Raw genomic sequence first — 8,726 nt, 5'->3', positions numbered from 1 at the left:
GCTATGAAGGGACTTGTTCCGCTCTGGGGCCCGATGGCAAACAGCCGTGCCATCCAACATCTGACTCAGGCAGTTGAGACAACAATGAACATCACAGCTGGTATCCTTGCTAACAACACTGCCGAGCTTCAAGCGGTCCGCTTGGTAGCCCTCCAGAACCGCCTTGTGCTAGATGTGGTTCTTGCGGACCGTGGTGGAGCATGCCGCATTATTGGGTCCAGCTGCTGTACATATATACCGGACAATTCACCCTCAGTGTACAAAGCCATCGAACACCTCCACAGACTCTCTTCAGAAGTCCACCAGGAGCAGGAAGAATGGTCGCTTGGTGGATGGTTCTGGAGTACTGTTAAGAACTGGGGCTGGAGACTATTTTCCATTATCCTGATTCCTGTAATTGTAATATGCAGTCTATGCTTAGGAATTCGATGCCTGCCACCTCTATGCTCATTATGTACAAATTGTATTTGCCCTAAGACTGTGGACTCTGAAAACGAACGTATGAGAGCACTATATGATGCCGAGGTTAGGAATTTGATGAAGATTGACATTGAGTAAGCAAGATTGGCTAAGATATGTTGAAAAGGGAGGACTGTTAAGGATTAGACTGCAAACGTCAACATTATCGGTGCCATCTTGCCCCTTTCAAGCTCATTCGTGCGCGTAGGCGGCAGCCATTCCGAGCACCATGGCCCCTCTGCCCCTCGCTGATAGCCAGCGCGTCTCTCACTCTCTTTCTTAGCCTCGCAGGCATCCCCCGCACGCTGACAACCCCCTCGCTCTCCTTGGGTCATAAACCCCTCTCCAGCGCAGATCTGCCTCAGAATCCCATCCTGTTCCCAGCGCGACACCTCCCTTCATTCCTTTCATAGTCTCAGGCCCTTTGATGCAAACCCCCCTCTTTCCTGTGTGCCCGTCTGTCTTCCTTGTTCCCAAGCCACCACCTGGCCCTGCGGATACTGTTTATTACCCCGTACAGTAGGAAGCCTCCTCTTATCAAAGGACCCTCAAGTCGATCGAACACCCTTAGATCCGATCAACCCCACACATTCCGTGAATCGGCGGAATGTCCAGCTGCACGATAATCATCACCTGTTGTGACCGGGGCGGGGGCTTCAACTGTAAATGTGTGGGAACGGGCCTGAAGGGGAGATTCCGAGGATGTTCTTTCACATATCAAAGTGTTGCAAGAATGTGTTACGTGCAATAAAGATCATAAACCTGTGTATAAGAGGCCAGGCCTCAGAGATGCGGGTAGAGCACCTCGTGACGATACTTGCTGTCCGAATTGATGTGTTCTCCTCCGGAGAGAATAAACCCACGTTTCCTGCCTTTCAGTCTCCAGCGCCTGCTTCTTCATTGATTAATATTTTGTGGGTAATAGAGGCGACACCGCCGGGCAACACAAAAGGGTCTTTGGTCACTGGTTGTCTACCACCCCTTTTACACTCTAAAATCACTTAATTCTACCTTTAAGTTGAACTAAGGCTTGAGATTGTCAACCGGTATCAAAAAACAAATCCTGCCTGGTGAATTAATATAATTACAACATACAATAATACATTATGGTGCGCAGTAATGTCACACATTAGCAGACAACCACAAAAATTTACAGCACTGTCTTTTCGTCTAGTCTTTCTCATAAAATTAAGCCTCTTTGCAATTTTATTATTTTCTTTTTCTCATTTTTTAGTGAAATGAATTAGTGAAATCCCTTATAAGGGATAAAAAACAATAATTCACGCACAATAAACAAACAGTAAAGATAATTTAGAACAGCGTACCCGGATACCAGAAAAGAATAATAACCACCAGGATGCCTTAATCAGACACCCATATACTCAAAGCCTGGCATACTCAAATGTACCCATACTTCAATCATTCATTCCAGCAAAAGTGACATCCTTCAATAAAAACAATACAAAAGCATTTTTGGTAGACCGGGAAATGTGAAGTAACTCAATGGTGTAGCCTTATATTTAATATCTGCATGATTAAATGTTTGACTATAGAAAAGGCCCAGGTTCCTCCATCCAATGGGACTCAAATACTATAAGTGTCCAGGTCTAACCAATCCCAACATAAACGCCGGCGTGCATTAATGTATCGACCACGCTCCGAGGTCAACCTTCTTCAGGGCAAAAAAACGGGACAGATAAAAGTGGATCAAAGGGGGAAGCAATCTAAACAGAAGGTCAACAGGAAAGTCTTACAGGACAAAAAAGGGAATCACTACTCATAAAAAAGAGCTGGGCTAACGAGAACAATCTACGTGTTAGCGATCAACAACGTACTGGAACAAAGGAAACTATTTCCCAAATGTCAAGACAGAAAATAGAGCCATGCATCTCCTTTCTATAAAGCTCAATTGGAAAACAGTAGAGAGGGTAAGACATAGAAAACAGCATGGTGAGTGTAGGTCAGACCAATACACAAGTGTGAATACACAGTCCATTCCGTGCAGGAAACAATAAGGTCGACTTTAAAGAGTCATTGAGCATGGTAATTGTGTCAAACATTATCTCCTAATACCATGTGTAGAAGGCCAGGTTCCATTTTTTTTTTTTTTTTTTTTTTTTTTAAGACGTTTATTAATGTTCAAAGGTGCAGTACAAATAGCAAAGCCTACAACCCTGCGGGCCGGCTGCAAATAAACGGTGAGTCGTGGGGTTGCGGGTCAGCATTAGTTGGCGTGCCACTGCGCCCCTTGTGTCCCCGGTGTACTAGGACATAGATAAGATAGTCACATTACTGTAAATCAAGCAAAGAAAAGTCCATAAATGACGTCTTATTTTTCATTTTTTCCTAGAACTGGGCCATGAATATGGCAAACTAAACAGAACGATTTGTATCTGTATGTCCCAGTGTTCCTATCTCGACTTCACCACTTGAAGTCCGCCCCACCTGCACGTTGTTAGTTGGAGCCACCTCTGATCGGTGTGGTGTTCGCCGATGTTGTTACAGTACTACAAGAGGGCAGAGGTGTGCATGTGCAAATGTGCTCACACTTAGAGTGGGACAGCTCCTTGGGCCATGGTGTTGCGCCGGTCGCCGGCCTTGTCAGTGGAGCATGTAGCAGGTAGGTGAAGTAGCCTCGCTGTCGGTGTGGCAAGCAGCGTGTGCGCCTTCGGCTGCCGTCTGGGGCGCCACCGATGGCGCCTATCTACTGTGGCATGGGGGGTTGGAGAGGCTACCGTCCGTGAGCAGGGGTCCGATACTACAAACATGTAAACATATATATGAAAGTGGGTGGGGGGGGGGGGAGTGTGCTTGTGGGGGTGATGGCGGCAGCTTTGTGCTTGGGGCGCTCTGCTGGGCAATGGCTGCTGGTGGGCTCCCGTGTGGGCGTCAGGTCGTGTCTGAGGTCTACGCGCTGGTTGATTCTTATCTGTGTCGGGGGGGGGGGGGCGCCGCATGCGGTGGGTCCTGCTATAGAGCGTTACCCGCTGTGGCCCGTCTCTGGTGTCGCTTGTTCTACGTGAGCCCTCTGACAGTGCCCTCCCCCTGCAGGGACCCCAGGATGCCATCCCAGAGCTGTGCTATCGGGAACTGCCGCAGGCCCGCTATTTCTTCCCGGTGGAGCGCTGTGCCTTCCGCCCTGGCCCAGTTTGTAAAGGATGCGAACCAGTGTTTCGGGGTGGGCGGTTCCCGCCGTTTCCAGTGTCGTGTAAGCAGCCGTTTGGCCGTGATGAGGCCCAGATCCCAGAATCGTGCCTGTGTTTTGTTCAGCTTGGTTCTTTTATAAAGTCCTAGAATGCACGCCTCCCACGTGTCCGGTATGCCCGGGCCCGTGCTGTGATTCAGGAGTGAGATCACCTCCCCCCAGTACACGGTCAGGGTTGGGCAGTGCCATAGCATGTGCAGGATATCCGCGCCCAACAGGTCACATCTGGGACAAACGGCAGTGTCGATCGCGAAGTATCTGTTTATTCTATCCGGCGTTAGGTATGCCTGGTGTAGTATGTACAGTTGAATGATGCGGAAGCGGGAATTGCGGGGGACGTTCACGGGGCTAGCTAGTACTAGGTTCCACTCCTTATCCGTCCAATCTCTCCCTCGGTGCGCCGCCCATTTAGCCCTAATCTGCTGTGTGGGTTTTTGCGTGTGGATGAGTAGCGCCTGCGCTACCCAATGCGTGATGTGCGAGCCTCTGCCCATTACATGTAGATATTGGATCAGGTGGTGCATCGGCGGCTCATCCTGGATGTCACCCCAGGAATCAGTGTATGCCCGCAGTATCGACGCATGGAGTAGGAACTGCCCGGCCGGGAGTCCCGTGGTTTCAGACAATTCCGCAAACGGGAGCAAGGCCCCATCAGCATACAGGTCACCCATGGTCTCTACTCCAGCTGCGATCCAGTGGTCCAGGTTGCGCGGCGTGACCATCCCACTCCTCCTGGGGGTGCCCAGCAAGGGGAGGGCAGGAGCATATGGTCTGGTAGTTTGTGTCAGCTTCAGGCTGCGGAGAAAGCACTTGCGGGCCACGGCCATATGCAAAGGCAGGGGACGGGGTCCCTTGGTCAATGGGTGAAACAGGGCGCAGATCTGGGGGTGGGTCCATTGGTGGTCCGCAGTGGCCGTATCATCTAGATGTGTATCGCTGAGCCAGTACGTCACCCATTGGAGCTGTGCGGCCAGGTAATACAGCTCCATGTTGGGGACAGCCAATCCTCCCTCCGCGGTCGGGGAGTACAGTTTGGCCAGCGCCACCCGGGGCCGTCCCGCGTTCCAGATCAAGCCGCGAAGCATTGATTCCAGGTCGCGGAATATCCGCGTGGGGACATACGTGGGGATGTTCGCGAAGTAATAAAGTAGCCTAGGGAGCGCTATTATTTTAGAAAGAGCTATTCGGCTGGGCACGTTCAGCGGCAGGGTTTTCCAGAAGGACATCTGGGCTCGCAGAGAGGAGATGGCGCGCACCAGGTTGCCCTCCAGTAAGTCCTGCGGATCTCTATAGATGTGCAGTCCTAGGTATTTAAACGTGGTCGGGTACCAAGCAAGCCTGGCCCCTCCAAGTTGCACATCGCATTCCTCCTGATCGCGGCTGAACGAGTACACCCCGGACTTGGCCCAGTTGACCCTGAGGCCCGAGACCTCCGCGAAGGTCCGGAAGATGTCCGACAGCTCGGCTGGCACCGCGGCGAGGTCCCGCACATAAAGCAGCAGGTCGTCTGCATAGAGCGAGACTGTGTGCGTTCCGTCAGCCAGTGGGATCCCCCATTCCGCTCCTCTGTCCCGTAGTAGAGCCGCCAGTGGTTCTATGGCTAAGGAGAAGAGGAGGGGCGACAGGGGGCAGCCTTGCCTGGTGCCTCGACGCACCCCGATCTTTGCCGACAGCAGCCCACCCGTCCTCACTCGGACACTGGGTCTCTGGTAGAGCAGTCCGACCATGTCAGCAAATGCATCTCCCACCTCGAATCTGTCCAGCACTGCTCCCAGGTATGGCCATTCTACTGAATCGAAGGCCTTCTCCAGGTCCAAGACCAGGCACCCCGATCTAGGCCATTGCGTCAGAGCCGCTTCCTGGATCCGGAATAGGCGGCGTAAGTTACGAGACGTGCTCCGCGCCGGCATAAAGCCGTTTTGATCCGCATGTACCAGTGTTGATACCTCCAGGGCCAGGCGGCGGGCCAGAAGGGAGGTGTAGATTTTATAATCAGTGTTCAGCATGGCCAACGGCCTATAGGACCCCATGAGTGCGCCATCTCTGCCCGGCTTCAGCAGCGAGACCAGGTTTGCCTCGTTGAGCGAGTCTGGGAGTGCTGATTCCTCCATCGCAGTATTGTACAATTTGAGCAGCTCCGGAACCAGCGTGTCCGAACACGCCTTAAAGAGTTCGGCGGGTAGTCCATCCGGGCCAGGCGATTTGCCGTTGGACAGTGCGAAAATGGCCTCGCGTATTTCTTCCGAGGAGAATGGCGCCCCCAGGGCGTCTTGCTGCGAGCCTATAAGGGAGGGCAGCGGGATATCCGCCAGGTAGTCTGCTATGAGGGCCGCGGATACTCTCAGTTGCGATTTGTATAGGGCCTGATAGTGCCCCACAAACGCTTGATGTATCCTGGCCTGGGTATACACTAGCTCTCCCTCAGCCGTGCGGATGACGGAGACCGGCTCCGTGCGTTCCTCCTGCCTGACTAACCAGGACAGTAGCCTACCGGGCTTGTCACTGTGCTGGTGCACTCGCGCCGAATGGGCCGCAAAGTTGACGTGTCGCAGCCGTTCCAGCAGCGCGTCGTGCTCCGCCCGGGCCTCCCGCAGTCGGTCTCCTGCGCCTCCCACCGCCTCCTGTTCCCCGCCGAGTAGGTCCGCTTCCACCCTGCGCAAGTCCTCCTCCAGCTTCCACCGTATGCTCCCCTGAGTGCTCAGGCAATGTCCCCGTATCACTACCTTGAATGCGTCCCACTCTACTCTCGGGGAGGATGCTGTATCTGAATTGTCTTCAAAGTATTGCGCTACACAGGCCTGCAGGGAGTCTCTAAAGGGGCCATCTAGCAGTAATGCAGGTTGCAGTCGCCACGTGGGGATTGGCGGGCGCGGGCGCTCCCAAGCCATGTGTAGTGTGTGGGGGTTGTGGTCCGAATGCGTCCTACCCAGGTATTGAGAGTCAGTGATATGGGGCAGCATTTCCGTTGATACCATATATCTGTCGAGGCGAACGTGTAACGCATGCGCTCCCGAGAAGTATGAGTACACCCTAGTGTCCGGATTGTGCGCTCGCCATGCATCTTTCAGATCCCACCGTGTCGCCCATTGTGTGAGTGCCCTCGTGGCCCCCTGGGATGTCGCCCCTGGCCTTGGCCCAGCACCGGGTCTAGTACCGTGTTATAGTCGCCTCCCAGTATCCATGGGACGCCGTGCCAGGGCGCCAATTTCTCTGTGATGCGCGCCAAGAAGGTGCCGTGATCTGCGTTTGGAGCGTAAATGGACGCCAGGACCACCGGTTGCCCATCCATGCGACCCTTTACCAGGACATACCTCCCCTCCGCATCTATGTGAACTTCTGACATCACGAAGGGGGTTCCCGGCTTTACCCACAGCAGTGCCCCGCGGGCGTATGAGGAGTATTCAGTGGCATACAGTTGTCCCCTCCATCTCCGCCTCAGCGCTGTCACCTCCGCCCCACTCAGGTGTGTTTCCTGCAATAGCGCGACCTGCACGTTCTGCCTCTTCAAGTAGGAGTAGATTTGATACCTGCGCGCGGGTGTGTGCATACCTCTAATGTTCCATGTGCATAGTTTTATGGCAGACATTTTGGCAATATACAGTCCTCCCTGACATTCCCAGTGGCATCGGCCCCACCAAAGGCCCCAGCAGTGGCTCTCCCAGCTCCTCCGTTCCCACCCCCCACAGTACACTCAGCAAAGTTCGGGAAAACATTGGGACAGGGAAAAAAAACAATAAAGAACAACAACCAACAGCGGGCTATCCCCACTAAAATACCAAAAGGGCAGTGGCGGAACAGGCCACCGTCCATGCTCTCAAGGGAGAGGAACATTCTTACTCGGTTAAGGGGCAGTGTGTGCTAAGCACAAGTTCGGCAAGACGGAGATATAGTCAGTTAGGGGAAGCAGGTCGCTTCCCTGAGCCATTCGTTACAGGACATTAGTGGCCGCCCACTACGGTCCAATGTTCCAAGTAGCCCATCCTGTGCGCGGCCAGGCGCAGACACGTGCTAAGAGACCCCCCCTTCAGTGCCCTCCCTGCGTACCACTAGTGCCACAAGGGCATTACTCACTGTTCCAGGCGTCCACAGTTCGGTCAGCTGGCAGGGGGGGTGGGGGGGGTGGGAGGAGGCCCCAACAGTGGCGGGCGCCGATTGCGCATCATCGTCCAGTCGACCACTGCCAGCCCTCCCTCGTTGTGGCAAGGCCAATGCAGACACCTCCTGTAGGATCAGTGGATCAGGTCAGAGGTTTGCGGTGTGACGATGGGCAGTTCCACCGAGATCTGTGAGTTCGGGATCCCGTATATGGCCTCGTCGTCGTCGCTAGGTACCGGCTGCTGGCCGTCCTCCTGGGTTGTCTCATGGGAGGATGAGTTGCTTATTTGGGAAACCTTCTGTAGTGCATCGCGTTGTTCTTGGAGCATCTGGTCCAGTGTGGGGGGGTGTCCCGCCCCCTCCTCCGCGCGTTGGGACTGTTGGGTCCTATGTCTGCGGCGTCGTCGCTGTCCTCGTGGCCTGGCCCTCGCCTCGCCACCGCGAGAGTGCGTCGGTGCCGTGTCCGTGCCCCCGTCCAGCCACTCGCTGGCCTCTTCGGGTGTGCTAAAGAAGTAAGTGTTGTCTCCCGCCACCACTCTCAGCTTGGCAGGGAATAGTAGGGAGTACTTGAGGCCCGCAGTGCGTAGCCTCCTCTTCACTTCCATGAAGTCGTGCCTCCGGCGCTGTACCTGGATGGTGTAATCGGGGAAGAACATGATCGACGCATTGTCTATGCGCACCTCGCCCAGTCGCCGTGCCTCTCGCAGCACCGTGTCTCTGTCCCTATAGTTCAGTATCCTGAAGAGCAACGGCCTCGGGTTGGCGCCGGTGGTATAGGGCCTCGTTGGCACCCGATGTGCGCGCTCCACGACGAAGTGCGGTGACAGCGAGCCTTCGGGCAAAAGTGTTCGCAGCCAGTCTTCCACATGTTCGGCCGGGCGGGCCCCCTCCCATTTTTCAGGAACCCCCACAAGTCTAATGTTGTTGCGCCTCGCCCTCCCTTCCGCGTCCTCGGCCCTGTCCTCCA

Source organism: Lissotriton vulgaris, chromosome 3_2 (genome assembly GCF_964263255.1).
Source record: "Lissotriton vulgaris chromosome 3_2, aLisVul1.2, whole genome shotgun sequence".
In the NCBI taxonomy this organism is placed as follows: domain Eukaryota; kingdom Metazoa; phylum Chordata; class Amphibia; order Caudata; family Salamandridae; genus Lissotriton; species Lissotriton vulgaris.
This window is presented reverse-complemented; position numbering follows the sequence as displayed.